Source organism: Camellia sinensis, chromosome 8 (genome assembly GCF_055761805.1).
Source record: "Camellia sinensis isolate YWXY chromosome 8, ASM5576180v1, whole genome shotgun sequence".
NCBI classification, from domain to species: Eukaryota; Viridiplantae; Streptophyta; class Magnoliopsida; order Ericales; family Theaceae; genus Camellia; species Camellia sinensis.
In genome coordinates this window covers 187,466,312-187,490,771 of record NC_138968.1, presented here as the reverse complement: position 1 = coordinate 187,490,771, position 24,460 = coordinate 187,466,312, and the positions used below count along the sequence as shown (strand labels likewise).

Here is a 24,460-nt window from a genome sequence, read left to right as displayed (position 1 = left end):
CTAGAGAGCCTTTGTTGCACAATAGAACACATACACTATTGCCCACTTCCAGAATGGCTCTGCTCTTCCAAGGAAATGATGAACTCCTTAGTTCACAAACTCCTCTTAATCACCCTCAAGTGTAGGAAGTGTGTTCTCAAATCCTTAATTCGAAGTTATGGAGTTTATGGTATGTGTTGGCCCAAGTCGAAATGTTTTCATTCTTTTCTCTCTAACTCTCTTCAATTCTCTTCAGATTAGCCTCCCTCCTTTGCTGAGCCTCCATTACTTTATATAAGCAACAAAACAAAATATAATATAATAATATAGTAATAGAATTATTATATAATATATAGTTATATGCATATAATATATATATATATACCTTATGTTGTTTGATTTGGATGTCAGCAGTCGGGCCGAGGGCTGACCGACATCAAAGATTTTTATAATATAATATATAACATATTTAATTATATAATTTATACCAAAATACTAAACATATAATATAATAATATAACTATCTATAAAATACTAAACATATAATATAATAATATAACTTTTTTTATTATTTTCTTTTATATATATAAAATATATAATTTATACCAATTTATATAAAAACACTAAAAATATGAACAAACACATAAATTATGCAAAATTACCAAAGTACTAAACTAATGAAATATTTAGTATTTTAAAACAATTTGACCATAATGGTGAAGGTTGGGATTAAAGTTCAAATTCTGTCTCTCTTACTGAGGATTCTGTGAGAAACACATTCTAATTGTCATCATCAGGTAATCAAAAGAAAGCACCCAAGTCTTAGGGCCAGTCAAAATGGGGTGTCTACAATTATTATCACATCAAAAACCTACTGATCGTCCTGATTTAATTGCCCGTTTTTTGAGTTGAAGAGAAAATGTTTGATGAAGGAGATAGAAACAAATAAACTGTTTGGAAATAAAGTTGCACATGTTTTTACAATTGAATTTCAAAAACAAGGCCTCCCCCATATGCAAGTGTAACATGCGCCCGCGGAGGGACCCCGCTGCTACAATTCAGACTCTCGATTTGTATCACGGTTCTAAATCTGAACCAAAGAGTCCAAATCCGGCAAATCGTTTTGAGAAAACAGATTTTGAAAGAAGTGCCAAACATGGACTGCTTTGCCAGATACAGAGTCGCCACCTAAATATTTTAAAATGGGGAAATTTAGGAAACCCTGACTCGGTGCCGAAGGCCACGTGTCCGTCATCACCAAAGTTGCCTCGGCTCGGGAACTTGGGTACGATCGGGGAAGGTCAGCTATGAGCACCCCCTCTCGCCCGGTCTGAAGACCGGCCTCTACTAACCGTGATATCCAATTTTGAAAACGTTTATGTGTTCTTAATCCGGTTATTAGCCTAGAATTACTATGTTGTGCGCGCAGCAAACAAGTATAGACCAAATCGCCCAAATTGGAACAAAACATTTCATGTTTGTTTTGAAAAATGGTTTGCTACTCGCAAGTAGGCTAAAATGCGGATTTTGCCACCCTCAAGTGAGCTTTTAGAAAAGATGATTTTGCCACTATCTAGTGGGCTTAAAACTCACAGTTTTAATGCATTATTCCAGCTTAGGTAATTCAACCTCCATCCACAGGCATTCAAGCAGTTGTATCACATAAGCAGCTAGCCTCCTGGTAATCATGCTATCATGGCAACATTCACACGCATGCGATATGCTAAAGCATAAAAGCTTACCTAGTACTCCGTGCCAAAACAGTAAACTAGTTAGCAAAATGTGCGTGTCCTAGTTCATGTTAAATTGCCTAATGCAACACATACAAGATGCAATTTAGATAGGCTCGGTTAACCTAAGCATGGCATATGTAATGCGATCAATTATCACATATTCGATTTGTAAATTGAAGTACAAATGCACTTAGCGTGATGTACCGAGCCCAATACATGCAGTACAAATGCATGAATGCACGCATGCATAGCATAAGGTATGCTGAATTTAAACATGCCCTAATCTACCATCGTAAGCAGGTAAATAAAAGGGAAGAAAGAAGTGGGGTTGGAAGACATACACACCACCCACACACACTTATTACAGATTTGCCCTCACTCGGAGGGCCCAAATAAATATTACAGTCCCAAATAATAAACAAATAAAATTATTACAGAATTCTTAATTAATTAAAAGGAATGATGCAAAAGAAAGAAGAGGGTGGCCACAGCCTCTGCCTCGGGATGCGCAGATGATGCATGCTCAGAACTTGGCTCGCCCGAAAAACCCGTACCGTACCCCTGCCACCTCTGTTTGTACTGCCTTATCTCTCTGAAAATTGCCCAAGTCCTGGAGCAGGTTCCTTACACACTGCAGAGCACCACCGGCCAGACAGAATTCCTACCGGCACTCCTGAATTTCCATCGGCTGTTGAGTTGATAATCGGCACTTAAAATATTGCCGGCCGGCACTGAATTCTGCCGGTCGGCAGAAACTTCCTGCAGAGACAGTTTTGACAGCAAACAGAGAATAGACAGTGCATGGCATGGGGTTTTCAGGCACATGTAAGCATGGTCATACTTCCTATCATGTTTTGAACTCAAGGAAGCATGTCCTTCGATCTTCGAACCATCAATGGTGCATTGTGGCTCAAAGAATCAAATTTGCCATTCGATATAAAGATGCATGCAACAAACAAAATGAAAACCGAAGCCTTATCAAGTTGGAGTCAAAGGCCCCGGTGAGCGGGAATCGAGGCACATTACACCACTTGAAGTATGAATGTTCCTTGATTCCCACACTTGGTTTGACACCCCAAACCAAGTAAATGCAATGCATGTTATGCAAACATGGATCAAAATGCAACATGATACCAAGATGCAAAGCACAACAAGCATTATGCAACCAACATGACAAATGTGTAATGCCAAGCATACAAGGTGCAAAAATGATGCAAACATGGACCAATTTGACAATGGGATTGATATACTACAAGGCTTAATGAAGTAACCATGCAACAAATATGAAACAAGCATGCAATGGGGCCTAGAACCATAAAGGGGCAGACCTTAAACCGTCCCAAAACAGCGGCCAAAAGATGTCTAAAAGGTGGACCAATACTCATGCTAGCAAGCAAACTAATGGTCCCAAGGTTAAGGCATAAAAAAAGACATTTTTCCCCCACCAACATGACTACTCATGGCATGATTAAAACAAGTAAAAACAGAGTTTTACAGACCAAGATAGGACTTCAAACCCTCCTAAAATGGCAGCTAAGGTGACTCCAAAAGAGTGTATGCACCAAGGCTCAAATGTAGGCATAAGAGGGTACACCCTCAAGGCATAAAAGAGGTCATGCATGCACACATACAAACATGATTCTTGGACTAAAATGTGGTCCTAAATGATGTTAAATCATGAGGGTGATCACAACCATGCATGCTAGAGGTCAACATGCTCAAAGCTTTCAAGCCAAAATACATAGCACCTATAACAAACATGTCAAGCATGACCAAATGGATAACCAACAGGCTTTAAGCATGGAAAAACAATACTAAAAGCTTCATGGAACTAAGCCAACACACACAAGAATCATGGCCTAATCATGAGATGCACTTCTAAGCAAAATGGAGCAATACAAAGCAAGTACTACAAGCATACAAGGAGGTACAAATCCAGCCAAAAACAGAGGTTACATATGACCTAAAACACCTAAAAAAGTTCTGAAATGAGGCCAAGAATGATCAAGCACACATGCTACCCTTTTAAGCCCAAAAAGCAAGGAAACAAAACAATGAAGGGAGAGGGGTGCCCCTCCCCTATGCAAGACTTCAAACCACCTTTTTTAACACTGAAAATCAACTGGTGTTTAGTGGTGAAAGGACCAAAACACTGAAGTGAACAAAGCCTTACCAAAAAGGCACCAAAATGGACCAAACAAGGCCTAGAAGGGTGAGTTTGCACTCAAACCACAAAATAACCTTAATGAAAGTTCTAAAGCATGAAAATACAAGCCCTTTTTATGTTATACACAAGAGCTAAAACAGCAAGCAAGATAGGTAAAAAACTATTGCAAGTTTGGGGAATATAAAGCAAGATGCTCACCCTTGAAGAACCCTTGAAGAACAAATGGTCTAGCCCTCTTCTTTTGCTCAAAACCAGTCCAAAAACTCAAGAATCAACCCCCCAAGTTCCTCAATCTCGGAGTAAGGTGTAATAGTGTGTGTAATGGTGCAAAAGTTAGGTAAAAACCACCTTTAGGCCAAGGAAACACACACAAAGGAGGGGAAAGAGGGAGATATAGAGATAGAGTGTATCTATATCTCAAAGCTCTGGTTTTTGGTCCCAAAATTCTAACCTAGATCAAAGAGGAAGACCCTCCCTCTTATAAGACTCCCTCTTGCAAAGCTTATACAACAAGCTTGCTTAGAGGGAGATCCCTCCATACACATGTATGGAGGGAGGCAGAGTTGGTGCCAGCTATCACAGCTGGCACAAAATATCTCCATAAAGTGGATGAACAGTGGTCGGCTGCCCAAAAAAGTTGTTTCGACAAAAAAGAGTGCCGACCGGCAACAAACAATGCCGATCGGCAATAAAATGTGCCGACCGGCAACAAATAGTGCCGATGGAAGCAAAAGACCAGCCGATGACCTCTAGCCACTGCCGGTGGTGTGTGGGGATGCCTTACAAGGCCTTCCTTGCCCTTCCAAGGCAAAACATAAGTGTTCGGTGTGAAACCAGACACTAAACGGTCAAGTTCGGAGATCCTGAGGCAGGGTGCGCGAGCCGAAACCTCCGGGAACTCTAAACGAACACATACATGAATAATCACCGAGTGTTCCAAGCGGTGACGTCCAAGTCTCAAGGACGGTCAAAAATGTGGTGTCTACAGTTGCCCCTCTTTGACAGAACTCGAAAGTCATAACAATGACGGGAGTGAATGTCAAAGCCCAGAGACGACCCATTTTTGACAAGGCCGAAGACTTAGACAAACATGCAAGACAAACAAGATATGCGCCCGAAGGCAGGGGCAAAATGCAAGACAATGCAAAGAGCCGGACATAACTTATGATCATGCAAAGAAAGCTGTAACGAAGCATACATGCGACAATTTTAAGCTAGCATACACCAAACTACACTACAATGCAGAAAGGATGTAAGAGAATTATGTAATTCTCAATACTTCTCGCTCAGAGGATACAATACCTGTGCGGTTCGTCTGGTTGCACCAGCCTCAAATGAACCGTACATACAATATCGTGCCTGCAAAGAAAACAAACTTAACAGGTACAATATTGTTAACAACATGCATGGATAGCGTACTTGAAATGCGTGACAGCGCAAAGCAAGTGGGGAGCATAACAATGCTGTGAAAATACAAACATGCAGGTGGAGCATGCGGTCTACGCAGGCAACGAATTGACCATAAGCATGCGGTCTACGCAAGTAATGAGATTAACGAGAATGCGGCCTACGCAATCAAAACATGCGGTCTACGCAGGTAATGAAATTAAAATAATCATGCGGTCTACGCAATCGAAACATGCGGTCTACGCAAGTAATGAAATTAAGATGCGGTCTACGTAATCAAAGCATGCGGTCTACGCAGGTAATAAAAGATGCGGTCTACGCAATCAAAGCATGCGGTCTACGCAAGTAATGAAATTAAGATGTAGTCTACGCAATCAAAGCATGCGGTCTACACAGGTAATGAAATTAAGATGCGGTCTACGCAATCAAAGTATGCGGTCTACGCAGGTAATAAAATTAAGATGCGGTCTACGCAATCAAAGCATGCGGTCTACGCAGGTAATAAAATATGTGGTCTACGCAATCAAAGCATGCGGTCTACGCAATCAAAGCATGCAGTCTACGCAGGTAATGAAATTAAGAAATATGCGGTCTACGCAATCAAAACATGTGGTCTACGCAAGTAATGAAATTAAGAAATATGCGGTCTACGCAAGTAATACATGCGGTCTACGCAGGTAAAGAAATAATAAAGATGCGGTCTACGCAATCAAAACATGCGGTCTACGCAGGTAATGCATGCGGTCTACGCAAGTAATGAAAGGTATTGTTTACATAGCATGATTGAAACAATTTGTGGAATTCACAAGACATGAAAAGGATACAGGGCGGGACATTCTTCGCACGCATCGAGCATTGTTCGCAGAAGTTGTGGCCTGAGGTCAACTCGAAGGTTCACATTTCAAAAGTACACGTCTTCGCATGGTTTTAAAGTAACGAAGGTGCGAAAACGCGTCGTTGACCCGAACAAAGGTACGGAAGGTGCGTTGACCACAAGGGGAGTTTCACTGGTATCAATTCTGATACTTTGCATCCTTGTCACTCTATGCTTTACTTTCGTTTTTACTAGTAATTTAAGCACATTGCACTGCCTCGGGCAGGTTTTATTCTTTTTCAAAGTTACACATTTTGCAAAACACGTGATGGGAATGAAACAATCCATTTTGTTCAAAAGATGTTGCATTTGTAAACTTCCTATGCATCGCATCGCAAGGTATCACACCACAATGTGAACGAAATTGAACTCATTTTGGAAATTTGCATCGTAATAATCAGGTAGTGAACCGACTTACAACTCGATAAGCAAAACAAAGACATAATATAACCAAACATGCGTGAGTACAACTCGATAAACAAATCAAAAGCTCAAAGAGGGTGAAAATACAACTCGATAAGCAAATGCACAACAAGTTGTCAATCGGACAGGCGTGCCCCCGCAAGGATCGATCACCGGGGAGGGGTTGGAGGTGGTGAAATTCCCCGATGCCTAGCATAAACAGCTTAGGAAACCAGAAGGAAGCTCATCGGCTTGGGGGAGAGACCATCGGCTACAAAGAATGGCTACCGGCCATAAAATTGCCTTGTCGGCAAACTATTATGGCCGGTCGGCAAACAGTTTGGCCGGCCGGCAGTAAATGAGGGGATCAGCAGAATGTTGACACCTGTCCCCCACTCAACCTTATCTCCTACAAAAGATCCCAACTTCGTAGTTTTTCTCATTTTCACACTGATTTGCTCCAATGGAAGAGTTTCTTGCTCAAAACCTCACAGCTTGGATTACTAGCTTGGATGGCTCGGAAAAAGTGAATTTCCGGGGTTTTGGCATAAATGCACTATTCACTCTGGGTCGCACCCCCTTGCACTTCCCGTTTCTTCATGCCACGGCAAGGTTTTAGAATCTAGTGACACATGTCTTTAGCTTCGCCGGGTAAGAGATATGTCCTACCTTTGAAGACTTCCGAGCCTTAATGGAGTCCGAGCACGACGAGGAGCTCCTGCCCCAACTTAATTTTGGTCATGCCCAATCCTTAGGGCGCATGTGTGGACTCAGCATGCGTGACGCTCGGTCCCTGATTTGTGACGGGATGCTGGACATTCCGAGTTTGGCCAATCAATTTTCTGGTGCTGGTGATCGCAACAACCATCACTAGCAAGGCTTCCGGCGGCACGCCCTCTGTTTGTGCATGCTATCCCATTTTCTATTTGTCTCAGGCTCTGGAGGGGCTCGTGTCCGGCTGATTGAGGTTGCCCAAGGCTTGAGGGAGGGCAAGAGCTGTATTGCCTTGGCTCTGGCCGAGACGTTAATGGGCTTAGACGCCTTTTATCGCCATGAGACGACCAGATTAGCAGGAAGTCCACTACTACTACAGGTAATGTTTCCCACCCAATCTCGCATTCATGTATTGCTCACATCACTCGGCCCTCAAGCTCGGTCTTTTCTCACAAAACCCCATTCTCACTCTTCTCTCCTCGTACATCTCTCTATTCTTTACTCTCTCATTTTTCAATCCCTCCCCAGGTATGGCTGATGGATAAGCTACAAGTTGTGGACTCTTGCCCAGCATACTCAGCTCGCGGCTACTTCTTCCGGCACCGTCTAGTCAATGCCTTGGATGAGGGATGGTGGTTCGCTTGGATGTGCCGTTTGTCCGCAGACCGCATTGCTTGGCGGTGCCCTTGGCTGGACCTTCCGGCAATGAGTTACAACATGCCCCGGCAGACTGGGATTCAATTGGTTGGTCTCACTCACTGTGTATTCTATTTCCCATTTCGGATTCGTCGCCAATTTGGCCATGATCAGACGTGCCCGCCAGAGGGGATAGAGTATCCTGCTGCATTCCCGGCCCAAGGCGCACAGCTTGCTTGGCAGGCCACCGCATGGAGGATGAGAGAACTCCTGGCCCCCGCTCTTACTTTCAGTTGCACTTTGTCTGACGAGTGCGTGGATTGGCTTAACGAAGAAGCACAGATTGGGCCCAGCTTGGCATCAGAGGCTTCGACCAGCTCTGGGAGGGGGCGCAGGAACACCTGACTTGACTATACCCCAGATTTATTGCTTTATTAGTACTTCCAAGTTTTCTTTATGAATGTAATAAAAAGCAACTTCAATTGTATGCAAGAGCAGGAGAACTTTGTTTTGAAATCAATGAAATTGAAAGTTGTAGTACTGAAAATTTTCCGTTTGGTCCAAAAATGGTCAAAGTTGTAAAAGATTATTTGAACGAAATCAACTTTATTAAAACTTCTCAAAAACATTTTTGATGTGGATCAGAACTGGACACGCCTGAGATTTGTCACTGAGACGCACAACCCCAGATCCCCGCAACTGGAAAGTTGCCCCTAGTCTGAAGAGCGCCGCAACACTGCACAGCAACAGAAAGTTGCCCCTAGTCTGAATAGCACTGTACTGGGGATTCCAACGAATGCTGATAGACAAAAATGACTGAGATGATCAAATGGACAAAATTAATCGAGGAAATGTTATGGCTGAACTTCAAGATGAAGCTGCCTACGTATCCCAAGGATGGGAATCAAGCCTTACGTAGTTCTGGCTTAGGTTCGCTCGAGTATTTTCACTCTCCTTTTGCGCTCTAACTTTTGCCAAGGCCGCCCTTTGCGGGTTTTCAGCCTTGCGAGCTCAGTTTTTATATTTTCTAATTTTTTTGTGCTCTGACTTTTGCCTAGGTCGCCCTTTCGGGTTTTCGGCCTAGCGAGCCTCTCAAGGGTAGTATTTCTTCAACTTGTCCATGTTGATCGGTTGGGAGAATTCCAAGCCATCTAAGTCCATCAGAACCACAGCTCCACCTGACCAGATAGCTTTGATGATGTAAGGACCAGTCCAATTGGGTCTGAACTTGCCCCTCGGGTTGTGGATGGGAGCTCGGTTGTCTTTGAGCACCAAATCCCCTTCCTTTAGATTTCTGGACTTAACCTTCTTGTTAAAAGCCCGCGCAATTCTGCGTTGATAACTCTGGACGTGGTACAGTGCTTTCAGCCTTCTCTCGTCAAAGAGCATGAGTTCCTCAAACCTGCTCTGCTGCCAATCTGCCTCAGCTATCTGACACTCAACCAATACCCGTAAAGACGGAACTTCAATTTCAATAGGTAGAACGGCCTCCATTCCATAAACGAACGAATACGGAGTCGCTCCGGTAGAAGTTCTAATTGAAGTCCTGTAGCCCCACAGAGCAAACGGCAACTTATCTGGCCAATCTCGATAGGTCTCCACCATTTTCCGCAGTATATGCTTGATGTTCTTGTTGGCGGCCTCAACTGCTCCGTTGGTTTGCGGTCGGTACGTAGATGACTTATGAAAAGCCACGTTATACTTTTCCAACAAGTCGACCACTTCTTTCTTAAAGTGGGATCCATTATCCGAAATAATCTCGTTTGGCACCCCGTAGCGACAAATGATGTTGTTTCTGATGAACTTGGCGACGTGCGACGCTTTTAACACCGCGTATGATTGGGCCTCGACCCACTTTGTGAAATAATCTATCGCTACCAGGATATACTCATGTCCGTTCGACCCCTTCGGGGTAACAGCTCCGATCACATCAATTCCCCAAACGGAAAATGGCCACGGGGACGTCATGTTGTATAGCTTGGACGGTGGGATGTTCATATGGTTTGCATGGATCTGGCATTTGTGGCATCGCCGAACAAAGCCAATACAATCTTCCTCCATGGTTGACCAGTAGTAGCCTTGTCTGAGGATCTTTCTGGCCAGCATTACTCCATTCATGTGCGCACCGCACTCCCCTCCATGGATGGCCTCCATTAGGCGCTTCGACTCTTCAGCTTCTACACAGAGCTTATGCATTCCCAGATGACCCCTTTTGTACAGCTTACCCCCGCAGATGATGAACTGAATAGCCATTCTTCTAATGGCCCTCTTATCCTTGGCACTTGCCCCTGGTGGATACGTCTCCTTTTCTAAGAAGTTCCAAATGTCGTAATACCAGGGGTTGTCGTCTTGAGCCTCATCTATGGCGGAAATCGACTCATATGCCGGTGCAAACTTCTGATCAATGATGACTGGACGCATCCGGACTCCAGACGGGATGTCTATCATGGAAGATAGAGTTGTTAATGAATCGGCGAACTTGTTGTTCTCTCTTACTAGGTGGGTGAAATTTAGCTTCTCAAACCGAGGAATTAACAAATCCAAGGTTTGGTGGTAAATTATCATCCTTTCCTCTTTGACTTTCCAGTCTCCTTTTGCTTGAGACACAACAAGGTTCGAGTCCCCAATGATGTCCAACCGTCTTGCCCCTAGTTCTAGGGCTGCTTCCAGACCAGCAATACATGCCTCATACTCTGCCTCATTGTTCGAGACTTTGAACTGGAGCTTGAATGATAAAGGGATACGGGAATCGTCAGGCGCTATCAGCAACACCCCTATCCCATACCCATACTAGTTTGACGCTCCGTCAAAGTACATCGTCCAAGTTTCATCCTCGATGTGCAGAATGGCTTCATTTGGGAATAGGTACTCAACCGCTTCATCCCCTTCAACCGGGTGGTCGGCAAGGAACTCCACTACCGCTCTTCCTTTCACTGACTTGCGTGTTACATACTTCAAGTCGAATTCAGAAAGTAATAGCAGCCAACGGGCTAGCCTACCCGTAAGTGCTGGTTTCTCAAAAAGATATTTGATGGGGTCCAATCGTGAAACCAACATTACAGAGTGAGTTAACAGGTAGTGCCGCAGCTTCCTGGTAGCCCATACCAAGGCCAAACAAGCCTTCTCCAGTGGTGTGTAGCGGGTCTCGTAATCTAGCATCTTCTTGCTCAGATAGTAGATGGCCCTTTCCACTCTGTCCCCTGACTCTTGCGCGAGCATACAGCCCATGGTGGTCTCAGTTACCGAAAGATACAATATCAACGGTCTCCCCGGCTCTGGTGGTGACAACACGGGCGGGTTCTGTAGATACTCTTTGATCTGTTCAAAAGCTTCCTGACATTGGCCGTCCCATTGGAACTTCTTTCCTTTCTTCAGGAGACCAAAAAGTGGTTCACAAGTCAAGGTTAATTTAGAGATAAACCGTCTTATGAATTGCACTTTACCTAGAAAGCCTCGCACCTCCTTTTCAGTCCTTGGTGGTGGCATTTCTAAGATGGCCTTGATTTTGGAAGGGTCGACCTCGATGCCCCTTTGTGTAATCAGAAACCCTAGCATCTTCCCTGATGTAACACCAAAAGTACACTTCTGGGGATTCAACCGCAGCCGAAACTCTCTGATCCTTTGGAAGAATTTTTGTAAGGCGGTGTAGTGGCCTTCTCTTTCTTTGGACTTGACAATCATGTCATCCACATACACCTCGACCTCTTTATGGATCATATCATGCAATATTGTAGTTGCTGCCCGTTGATAGGTAGCTCCAGCGTTTTTCAGCCCAAATGGCATCACTCTATAACAATATGTACCCCACGGGGTAGTGAATGCAGTCTTCTCCCGGTCTTCGGGTGCCATTACTATCTGATTATAGCCTGAGAAGCCATCCATAAACGAAAGCAAGGCGTGTCCTGCCGTGAAATCTACCAATTCATCAATGTGCGGCAAGGGAAAGTCGTCTTTCGGACTGGCCCTGTTCAAATCTCTGAAGTCTACACAGACCCGAATTCTGCCGTCCTTCTTCTGCACTGGAACAATGTTAGCCAACCAAGTTGGGTATTCGGATACCAGCAGGAAGCCTGCATCAATCTACTTGGTGACCTCTTCCTTAATCTTAAGGGCCCAATCAGGGCGGATCCTTCTGAGCTTCTATTTGACAGGTCGGGCCTCAGGATCAAGAGGGATCCGGTGCTGTACAATCTCAGGATCGATTCCAGGCATGTCTTCGTAGGACCACACGAAAACGTCTTTAAAATCTTTTAACAAAGCGACTAAGCGCTCGCGTTCCTCAGAAGACAACGTGGACCCGATCTGGACCAGCCGCGGGTCCTTCTCAGTACCAACATTCACAGTAGTGATTTCATCCATTAAAGGTTTAACAAATCTTTCCTGCTCTTGATCAATTAACCGTTGCAAAACCGGAGGAATTTCTTCCTCGTCGTTTTCATCAAAATTTTGAAAATCCTGATTTAAGCAATAAATCAAAGGCACAGAAAAATACTCCGAAACCACATCCACGTCGTTCTCATTAAATACTTCCGAGCCGTCAGATTCCTCTGTTACAACAGACTCAAAAGAAAATGAAAATGATGACCTAGACAGGACCGTGGCATCCGGGTTATCACCCCCAGGAATACCGGACTCAGACTCAGTTGAGCTGGAACCTGATTCCGACGCACAAGATTCGGTGGAATCAGATTCCGGCTCACTACCTGACCCGGTGCTGCTTGATAAAAAGCCTTCTTCATATTGCCAGATGAGAGAAGGTGCGATGGACGCATCCAAAATAGCTGATGGTAGGCCCGCAGCCGCTTCATTCCCAATCACACATACCGAGGAGCTATCCCCCAGGCACCTCTGTTCGATCGGAGGATCTGAAAGCAGACACGCCAGCGCTGCCCCCATTTCGTTTTCATCGTCCTCAGACTGCACTTCCTTACTTTGCTCAGCCTCAGCCGATAGATCTGCCTGCCCTTCGGCGATGTCATCCTCAGGTAACTGTAAATCAAAGAAGATCTCAAACCCCGGTACGCGCTTCTTTTCCGCGTTGAGCCACGGCTCTGGGAAGCCACAGAACAGAAAGTCCTCCCCCTCCCGGACGAAGCGTCCGTTTAGGGTCCCCCGAATGGGCTGGTGCATCAAGTCAAAGGGCTTCCCCATCTGTTTCGCCCTGGCCCTGCCAGCCATTTCCTTTCCTTTCCTTATCCAATCCTCTTTGGTGGGAAGGTAGCCCAAACCAAAGGTATGAGGGTTATGCGGCATTTCGGCCAATGTTGCGACACCTTTTCGGCCGCTCTTGCCTAGTCCCATCCCGGGGATGTACTGGAGTTTGTTCATGAGATAGACTGCTTGGGCACTGACATATACCCCTTCGTTAACTGCCATGATGTCCTGTACAACCCGAGCCTCAGCCAAGGTAAAGCCTGATATGAACACATCTTCCATACCGTGTTCAATTTCTAGGACAGGCGTGGATACTTCTGGCGGCGGATGAATTGATGAATTCCCGAAGACAATGGCTACTCCCTTCCCATAGGGGTATTTCACCACTTGATGTAGGGTAGAGGAGACCGCCTTTACCTGATGCAGCCACGGCCGCCCCAAAAGCAAGTTGAACGTTGCAGGAACCTCCAAGACATGGAAATCTATTTCGTGCTGTCCCGGCCCAACCTTTGTTTGAATCTTAACTGTTCCCATTACTTCTCGGCTTGTGTTGTCATACGCCCGAATCACCTGGGCCGTTGGCACGAAATCCGCGACTTTCAAACCAATCGCATAAGCTGTCCTTGTCGGGCAGACGTTGATGGCGGACCCCGTGTCGACAAGCACCACAGGTATCCATTTATCCCTGCACTCCACAGAGATGTAGAGTGGCTTGTTATGGTTCGCACCCTCGGGTGGCAGTTCTTTGTCAGAAAAACTCAATGCTGGGGAACTTCCTCCCGAAAAGACTAAGCCCACCAGCTGTTCAGGCGTGGTGTCTATGGAAAGCTTGGCTTTGTCCATGGCTGTAAGAACGGCTTGTCTATGTACTCGAGAAGCCATAAGCAGCCCCCATATGGAGATGTCTGCTTGTATCTTTTTCAATTGTCTCAATACGGCCTCATCTTCGAGTTGCTTTTCCTTTTGCTTCTCTGCCTCCTTATTTTTTTCCGACGCTTCCGGTTGATCTAGGTGTGGAGGCTTGAAGTACCGTCCACTCCTGGTCATGTGATCGACTTCGCCGATATACCAGGTATCATCTGGTTGGTTATCTTCCCAATCTTCGTCCGTGTGGGCCAGACATAGATCGTCGTCTTCCTACCACATACCATCTACAGCCGACAGGCATCTGTCTGGTTCTGGCATAACTGTCCCGATACTTGCAGTCCCTTTTATCCCTATGCTCACAGCATTCTCCATTTCTGTATTTGTGGCAATCTCAACCCCCACATGGCCTTTTGCCTTCCTGATCCACTCAGAATCTTCGAATCTTCCCTGTTCTGACTGTGCCAACGCAGTAGATTGCTCAATGATCCCTGTACTCAAAATGCTCCATTCCCGAGTGAAACTCTCGACACCGGCGCCCTCCGGCGATGTATTCTGTTCTTCGACCTTCCCGGCTGTTATTGACACTTCTGTCCCTGCCGGGCCTTGTTCTGACTGAAATCTTCCTACCACATCTGGTTGATCGTCCAACCATCCCGTGGCCTCAGCCGACTCCTCATAATTGAACCAGTTGATGGTTGGGTCTTCTGGGTCTTGGTTATCTTGAAACTGGAACTTGGCAAGATCCTCTTCCACAGCTGTCAAATCATCCGTCCCCTGTCCTGGACTGTCCCTTTGGATTGCACACAGCTCTCCCCCGACTGGAAATTTGACATCTGGTCTATTCTGACCCATTGGTGAAATGTAGTCACTTGGACTATAAGCGTTCCCAACATCACTTCCAGATTCCGCAGACTCTGGCTCGACAATCTTTTTCTTGTTCTCGATGGTCACCACCACTGGCTTGGGTTGGGTTATGGAGACGTCCATCATGCACAAATCGGTGCTATCAGGAAGGAAAACCTCCGGCTTAGGCAGGTAGGAAGGTGTGATATAAATACTAGGATCGTAGGATGTGACCCCAGTGTGGATGAAATTGACTCTTTTAGGTGGTGGAACTTGGTTATATGTGGGGAGAAGATTTGTAGTAACATTGGGTTTTTCAGGGGGTAAAATCACCCCATTATCAATGAGATCTTGGATTTCATGACGCAATCGAAAGCACAGGTCGGTGTCGTGACCGTGCTGTTGGTGGAATGCACAATACTTGGCTGGATTGTGGGTGGCGGGGAGTCTTTCGGGTAAGGGCCGCGGCTCTAGGGGCTTCAGATGCCCTTTTCTGATCAAAACCCCCAAAGCTTTGGATAGGGGCATATAAAGTGGAGCGAAGGTTCTGGTATTTCTGGGAGGGTATTTGGTTGTTTGAGGGTTGCTTCCAGACGCACCGGAGAATGGTGTGGCTGCTGTAGTTCTTGGGGAAGGGTTGGTGGTGACCATACTCACTTCAGAGGTCCTGGCAGCTGTAGCGCCACTCGGGCCTGCGGTAGTATTTCGATTGAAAGTTCTGCGGGGTTGCTCCCGGTCATTATCAATCAGGCCTTGTTTTAAGGCATCCTCGATCTGCACCCCCATTTCATGTAGATCAGCAAAAGTAGGAAAGGGGATTACAATCATCTTCTGCATTAGCTTCGGTTGAAGATTGCGCACAATCATCCGAATCTGGTCCTTGTCCGTGGGTCTTAAGGTCATCATCGAAGCCTTAGCCCGCCATCTGGTTACAAATTCTGAGAAACTCTCCTTGGTTTCTTGTCTCATTGTCTCGAGATCCCTGGTCGTGATCTCGATTTGTGTGTTATACGAGTACTGCAAGATGAAGGCCTCAGCCATCTCGTCCCAACTTCTCTTGACGTCATCTTCCAATTTCGCATACCATGCGGCCGCTACACCCGACAGTGTCCGGCTGAATAAAGACAGCTTCTGCAATCTAGTGAGGCCCATTGGCCTTAGGACGGCTGAAAATAGTCGCAGGTGTACCATAGGATCCTCAGATCCGTCAAAACGATCGATTTGTTGCATCTTAAACCGATCTGGCAGCGTCACGGCTGTATCAGTGTATCCGTCTCCAATGTCCGGAATGGACTTCACACCCTGAGACTTTTTGGAACAGCTTTTCAAGCTTGTGCATTTTCAATGCCACGGGGTCCACCTCGGACTCGAAGGGAGAATCCGATAGATTGATAGGAGTGGGTGCCTTGGATTGCTGAGGCAGGATCGGGGGTGGAGCTGGCCCCGTTGGGATGTCCGTATCCTCTTGGACGTTTCGGGCATTTGGAGTCTCTTCGGGTATCGGAACCCTTAGTGGGGGAGGGACTTGCTGTGAAGCTGATGTCCCAGTTTGCTGCTGCAATCTCACAATTAACTCCGCTTGCTCACCCATAACTGTGGCTTGTTGCTTCGTGAATTCTGCCTGTCGGACAGTATCCTGCTGCATCATTTTCATGCTTTCCTGAAGTTGGCGTACCATCTCTTCTAAACTAGCCATACTATTCTGCTCTGGTTGAATTACTGGTATGCGTTCCCTCTCTACAGGTGAAACAGGACCCTGATCCCTACTGAACTCAGGTGGGGTAGATAAGGCCCTCTGAACTGACTGTTGAACCGATGCCCTCTGCCTAGTTGCCTTCCGTTTAGTAACCGGGGGTAGAGAATGGTACACCAGTTGTCCTGCTATCAGATCCTCAGATCGATGGAGTCGGCGACCTCTGACCCAGAGTGCTTGGGAGATGTCTACTGGGCTGGAAGCAATGATGCTAAACTACCTAGCAAAAAAGATAAATAAAGCAGTAAATAAACAAGCAATCGGACGGCATAACTGCTTTAAAATAAACACATACAACATGCAGTTGGGCATTCACAATGCACAGTTCGATAAGCCGAACACACTGTTCCCTGATACTGATCACTGTTTCCCGAAATCTCTGTTCCCAAAACTGAACCCTGATATCCGCGGATAACTGATTCTCATAAACTGATGCTAATACCCTCAGGCCTAATACTCAATCTTACAAACTGATATGCACGTTCCTGTTGAGCCACACTCTAAAAGCACATAGCAAGTAAAGAGAGCCAAAACACCCCTATGTTGGGGTAGGGTTTCCCTGTCCTATTTTGTCAGGAGCTAGGGTTTCACTATGCACGCAGCAGTTTTCAAACAACCTAACATCGGGTAAGCAACCTGTCCTAGCTTGGAATGGTCACTATGGATCCGAATATGCACTAGGTCGAATGGTCAAAAAGGGTGCACCGGTAGAACCGGGGTTTGTGTTCCCATGCTGTCAGAGCCCATAGCCGGTCAGCCTTATGGACATGCCTTGACAAGACAAGCCTCTGGCAAACCGTTCAGGAATGGCAAACGGCAAACACTGTGTTCCTAGGTGCACCAATGCACATGCAATGCAAAGAAGCACATAAATGAAATCAAAATAGGATATCACGAGTTTGAGTCAAGCTCTCTAAAACTCCCCAGCAGAGTCGCCAGAAACTATAACATGCGCCTGCGGAGGGACCCCGCTGCTACAGTTCGGACTCTCGATTTGTATCACGGTTCTAAATCTGAACCAAAGAGTCCAAATCCGGCAAATCGTTTTGAGAAAATAGATTTTGAAAGAAGTGCCAAACATGGACTGCTTTGCCAGATACAGAGTCGCCACCTAAATATTTTAAAATGGGGAAATTTAGGAAACCCTGACTCGGTGCCGAAGGCCACGTGTCCGTCATCACCAAAGTTGCCTCGGCTCGGGAACTTAGGTACGATCGGGGAAGGTCAGCTATGAGCACCCCCTCTCGCCCGGTCTGAAGACCGGCCTCTACTAACCGTGATATCCAATTTTGAAAACGTTTATGTGTTCGTAATCCGGTTATTAGCCTAGAATTACTATGTTGTGCGCGCAGAAAACAAGTATAGACCAAATCGCCCAAATTGGAACAAAACATTTCATGTTTGTTTTGAAAAATGGTTTGCTACTCGCAAGTAGGCTAAAATGCGGATTTTGCCACCCTCAAGTGAGCTTTTAGAAAAGATGATTTTGCCACTATCTAGTGGGCTTAAAACTCACAGTTTTAATGCATTATTCCAACTTAGGTAATTCAACCTCCATCCACAGGCATTCAAGCAGTTGTATCACATAAGCAGCTAGCCTCATGGTAATCATGCTATCATGGCAACATTCACACGCATGCGATATGCTAAAGCATAAAAGCTTACCTAGTACTCCGTGCCAAAACAGTAAACTAGTTAGCAAAATGTGCGTGTCCTAGTTCATGTTAAATTGCCTAATGCAACACATACAAGATGCAATTTAGATAGGCTCCGTTAACCTAAGCATGGCATATGTAATGCGATCAATTATCACATATTCGATTTGTAAATTGAAGTACAAATGCAGTTAGCGTGATGTACCGAGCCCAATACATGCAGTACAAATGCATGAATGCACGCATGCATAGCATAAGGTATGCTGAATTTAAACATGCCCTAATCTACCATCGTAAGCAGGTAAATAAAACGGAAGAAAGAAGTGGGGTTGGAAGACATACACACCACCCACACACACTTATTACAGATTTGCCCTCACTCGGAGGGCCCAAATAAATATTACAGTCCCAAATAATAAACAAATAAAATTATTACAGAATTCTTAATTAATTAAAAGGAATGATGCAAAAGAAAGAAGAGGGTGGCCACAGCCTCTGCCTCGGGATGCGCAGATGATGCATGCTCGGAACTTGGCTCACTCGAAAAACCCGTACCGTACCCCTGCCACCTCTGTTTGTACTGCCTTATCTCTCTGAAAATTGCCCAAGTCCTGGAGCAGGTTCCTTACACACTGCAGAGCACCACCGGCCAGACAGAATTCCTACTGGCACTCCAGAATTTCCATCGGCTGTTGAGTTGATAATCGGCACTTAAAATATTGCCGGCCGGCACTGAATTCTGCCGGTCGGCAGAAACTTCCTGCAGAGACAGTTTTGACAGCAAACAGAGAATAGACAGTGCATGGCATGGGGTTTTCAGGCACATGTAAGCATGGTCATACTTCCTATCATGTTTTGAACTCAAGGAAGCATGTCCTTCGATCTTCGAACCATCAATGGTGCATGGTGGCTCAAAGAATCAAATTTTCCATTCGATATAAAGATGCATGCAACAAACAAAATGAAAACCGAAGCCTTATCAAGTTGGAGTCAAAGGCCCCGGTGAGCGGGAATCGAGGCACATTACACCACTTGAAGTATGAATGTTCCTTGATTCCCACACTTGGTTTGACACCCCAAACCAAGTTAATGCAATGCATGTTATGCAAACATGGCTCAAAATGCAACATGATACCAAGATGCAAAGCACAACAAGCATTATGCAACCAACATGACAAATGTGTAATGCCAAGCATACAAGGTGCAAAAATGATGCAAACATGGACCAATTTGACAATGGGATTGATATACTACAAGGCTTAATGAAGTAACCATGCAACAAATATGAAACAAGCATGCAATGGGGCCTAGAACCATAAAGGGGCAGACCTTAAACTGTCCCAAAACAGCGGCCAAAAGATGTCTAAAAGGTGGACCAATACTCATGCTAGCAAGCAAACTAATGGTCCCAAGGTTAAGGCATAAAAAAAGACATTTTTCCCCCACCAACATGACTACTCATGGCATGATTAAAACAAGTAAAAACAGAGTTTTACAGACCAAGATAGGACTTCAAACCCTCCTAAAATGGCAGCTAGGTGACTCCAAAAGAGTGTATGCACCAAGGCTCAAATGTAGGCATAAGAGGGTACACCCTCAAGGCATAAAAGAGGTCATGCATGCACACATACAAACATGATTCTTGGACTAAAATGTGGTCCTAAATGATGTTAAATCATGAGGGTGATCACAACCATGCATGCTAGAGGTCAACATGCTCAAAGCTTTCAAGCCAAAATACATAGCACCTATAACAAACATGTCAAGCATGACCAAATGGATAACCAACAGGCTTTAAGCATGGAAAAACAATACTAAAAGCTTCATGGAACTAAGCCAACACACACAAGAATCATGGCCTAATCATGAGATGCACTTCTAAGCAAAATGGAGCAATACAAAGCAAGTACTACAAGCATACAAGGAGGTACAAATCCGGCCAAAAACAGAGGTTACATATGACCTAAAACACCTAAAAAACTTCTGAAATGAGGCCAAGAATGATCAAGCACACATGCTACCCTTTTAAGCCCAAAAAGCAAGGAAACAAAACAATGAAGGGAGAGGGGTGTCCCTCCCCTATGCAAGACTTCAAACCACCTTTTTTAACACTGAAAATCAACTGGTTTTTAGTGGTGAAAGGACCAAAACACTGAATTGAACAAAGCCTTACCAAAAAGGCACCAAAATGGACCAAACAAGGCCTAGAAGGGTGAGTTTGCACTCAAACCACAAAACGACCTCAATGAAAGTTCTAAAGCATGAAAATACAAGCCCTTTTTATGTTATACACAAGAGCTAAAACAGCAAGCAAGATAGGTAAAAAACTATTGCAAGTTTGGGAAATATAAAGCAAGATGCTCACCCTTGAAGAACCCTTGAAGAACAAATGGTCTAGCCCTCTTCTTTTGCTCAAAACCAGCCCAAAAACTCAAGAATCAACCCCCCAAGTTCCTCAATCTCGGAGTAAGGTGTAATAGTGTAACGACCCCAAAATCCGTATTAGAGATTACCTTTACGGCCTATTGGGTTAATGCATTTTGATTTATTGATATGTGTTCAAATTGAGGAATTATTTGTTGAGCCACGACTGTAAAATTGAAATTACCGACCTTTACGGGTTCAGAAATCACAATTGAGGACTTGGATGTGTTAATGAAAATTTTTAGAACTATTTGGGAAACCTAATTGGAAATCTAATTTGTTTGATTTGTTAATGTGCGTTTGGGTGGTTAACTTTGTACTGCAAATTGAAGGCCTTAGAGGCTTCAGAAACCAGAATAGGGGACATATTTATGATCATCATAATTTTTAGAGTCATCTGGAAAGTTTAATTGAAATTTAATTTTTCGCGATTCGTAAGGGCGTGTTTGGCCCTCCTTATTTGTGATAAAGCTTGTATAATTAATATATAGGTGTGTATGAGTTATATAAGTGGTGAACTCATACTTTTGGAGTCAAAAACCAAAATATCTAAAGAGAGAGAGAGAGGAAACCGTGAAAGGGAGAGAGGAAAGAGTGTCAATTTTCTTAACATCCATGGAGGCTTTGAAGATGAAGGAAGAGAATTGAAGGAAAGAAAGAAGATCACCCATGGGACTTGGAGGAATTGAAGAGAGCTAAGAGGTAGACAAAGATTGAGTTAGGTGTGAAAATCTATCTTGAAATCTTGTGTTTAAAGTATCAATTTGGTAAAATCATAGAGATCTTGGAAGATTTAAACCCATTTGGGGTTAAGGTTTATCTATGTATTTACTTGAGCTAATTTGAGGAATTAGAAATTGAGTTCTTTAATTTTGTTTATGAGTGGAGCTCAAGCTCATGGATATCATGAAATAAACTTTAGATTATGCAAGAATCATGTGAATTTGTGGGTTGTGGGTTGTGTTTTTAAGAACCTTGAAGATCATGAAAGATTAAGCATTAATCTTGAACTTTGAGACAAAGATTGAATTGTTTGAAATGAAATTACACTTGGTTGATGTTAGTTTATCATGTTATAGGGCAATTCTACATGTTTTTGAGTGATTTATGTTAAGAACCAAGCTTAAAAATGGAAAAACCAAGTGTTGGAGCAAAAAGAGCCATTTTCGGACTACACACTGCCCAGAGCCGCACGTGCGGCCCTGTTTCCCGCACGTGCGGGAGACAGCTTTGTCCCGCCATCTTTGAATAAGCATATCTTTTGCCTCGGGGCTCCGTTTTGAGTGATTCTTGAGCCTAAAATCAAGCCCCGGAAGTCTAGTTTCCAATGGAAGTGGTCTCACTCCCAAATTCTAAATACAAAAATAGTTATGCCCAAATTAGTGACAACTGTTCACTTTCTGTCAACTAATTTTATACCATTTCTTCGCCTAAACCATTTTCCATTGATTTCTCCTGTTTCTGTGACATGGAGTATAACTTATTACGAAATAATGAGCTTGGTACCGCCATGGCTAATTGATTGAATGATCAAAGAGAATAAGTAAATGAGCGAGTATAATCTCATATTATGTGTTGTGCACTGTACTTGTAGGTCGAGACGAGGATATCGTCCTATTACCACCGGGAACCAATCACTGTGAGTAGTAGTTCTGCAATCGTACGTTTACTTACCGTAAATAATTCTTATTGTTAACGCACTGTTCTTTGTAAGCATTTATGTTGTTTAGGGATCGGTGAGAACATTGAAAGATTATGTGCACTTCGGTATGACGCTGAAACTACTCTACATTCTGGTTATGGTTAATGGTTATCCTTAAGGTATAATAACCTGTAAATTACCTATAACTCCGTACAAGAATTATTAATATTATGCAACTGGTTGGTAAGAAGGGATTATGAATATAAACCCCGCTTAATGGGAACATGATATTTTGAACGTCCTATCCTAGACTCCTACAGCCTTATTTAGTTCGATACATGTTTTATGACATAGACATCTGCCTAAAATGGATTAACGAAATGAAAATCGAACAGAACCATGGGTTTCCTTATACGTCAAAGAATTGAATATCAATAACATTGTTATATGACTCACGTTATGGTGCGAATTGTTCTATTCCCATGAATAGTACTGTAACGACACATGTGTTTCTGTAAATAATTATTATTAATACTTTGTTATATGTAAGATGACTATGGCTACATGTAATGAATCATAAAGGGAAATTTATGTGCACCATTGTGAACGGTATTCGTATGAACCTGGCATTATTATGTTATGTTTATTCACTTCGTTTATGCTATGACATAATATGAATTGTTCAGTCTTCAAGAACTATTGATTCCTAGTACGAAACTAAGTGCTGCAATGCGAACCACCTCTTGAGTCCATACATACAAGAACTGGGCTTAAAGCCAATTTGGTCCCTTTATGGGTCACCCGGTTATGTGAAATTATGAAAGATATAATTTGTGAAGATACGAAAGGAATAACTTGTGAACTTATGAAAGATATAATTTGTGAAGATATGAAAGGAATAACTTGTGAACTTATGAAAGATATAATTTGTGATGATATGAAAGGAATAACTTGTGAACTTATGAAAGATATAATCTGTGAAGATATGAAAGGAATAACTTGTGAACTTATGAAAGAAATAATTTGTGAAGATATGAAAGGTATAATTTGTGAACTTATGAGGCCGAGGGCCACTTTGTGAATTTGTGAACTTATGAGGCCGAGGGCTACTTTGTGAATTTGTGAACTTATGAGGCCGAGGGCCACTTTGTGAATTTGTGAACTTATGAGGCCAAGGGCCACTTTGTGAATTTGTGAACTTATGAGGCCGAGGGCCACTTTGTGAATTTGTGAACTTTTGAGGCCGAGGGCCACTTTGTGAATTTGTGAACTTTTGAGGCCGAGGGCCAACTTGTGAATTCTGAAATTATGAGGCCGAGGGCCAACTTGTGAAGTATGAATCTGTAACTTGTGAAACTATGAATCTCAAAGGCCGAGGGCCAATTTGTGAAGTTATGCATCTAAGTTAAGCCAAGGGCTAATTTGTGAATGTGTGAACCCATCAGGCCAAGGGCCAACCTATGAAGTTATGAACCGACAAGACTGTTCTGAAATGTGTACAGAATCAAACTAACCACAGGATTTTTGCATTTACTTATCTAATTAGGAAAATGTGTACATTGTAAGTAAATTAAGTTAATCTTTAAATTGTTTATGTACTACTGTTCACTGAGCTTGACTCACTTTGTCTTATGTCTGTTTCTGTAGGCACTCCACCTGGAGGTCAGTTTTAACCCATGGCATCCGTGCCTCTTTTGTCAACCTCAGAGTATCCAGGCACTTAAGTGAAGGCAGCCTTTTTGCTAAACTTTTGATTTTACACTTTGATTGTTTGCTTAAGGTTGATGTATATATGATTCCTTTGCATGTCCATGTTGTTTTACGCCCAATTCTAAGGGCTGGGTCTGTATATATATATGTACATAACTAACTCTCTGGTGCACGTCACTGTATGTTTATTTGCCTTATGTTCTGTCTGTGATCCTGGCATGATAGTGGTCGCTCAATGGATGCAGTTCTTTTATTTATGTTAATTTATATTGGTAAATGCTTCCGTTCAGGCCCCATATGATATGTATACCAGGTTATGCGTCCGTTTCTGTGTAGGTCATGCCCAAACTTTTAGGGGCAAGTTTGGGGCGTGACAAGTGGTATCAGAGCACGAGTTGCTATCTCACACACGAGTCCATTGAGCCTTAGGGTGTCTAGAAAAGACTTAGGCATCATGCATGACATTTTGAATGAAAATGGAAAAATTGATAGCAACGTTA

General features: G+C 43.8%; 1 long non-coding RNA gene across 1 annotated transcript; it reads left to right on the top strand.

Moving 5' to 3' along the window:
• Positions 1-21,181: 21,181 nt before the first annotated feature.
• On the top strand, positions 21,182-24,031 carry LOC145796765 (uncharacterized). Its single transcript, XR_014337280.1, has 3 exons — positions 21,182-21,330; positions 22,203-22,429; positions 23,898-24,031. It is a non-coding gene; the product is annotated as an uncharacterized LOC145796765 (long non-coding RNA).
• The last annotated feature ends 429 nt before the right edge of the window (positions 24,032-24,460 follow it).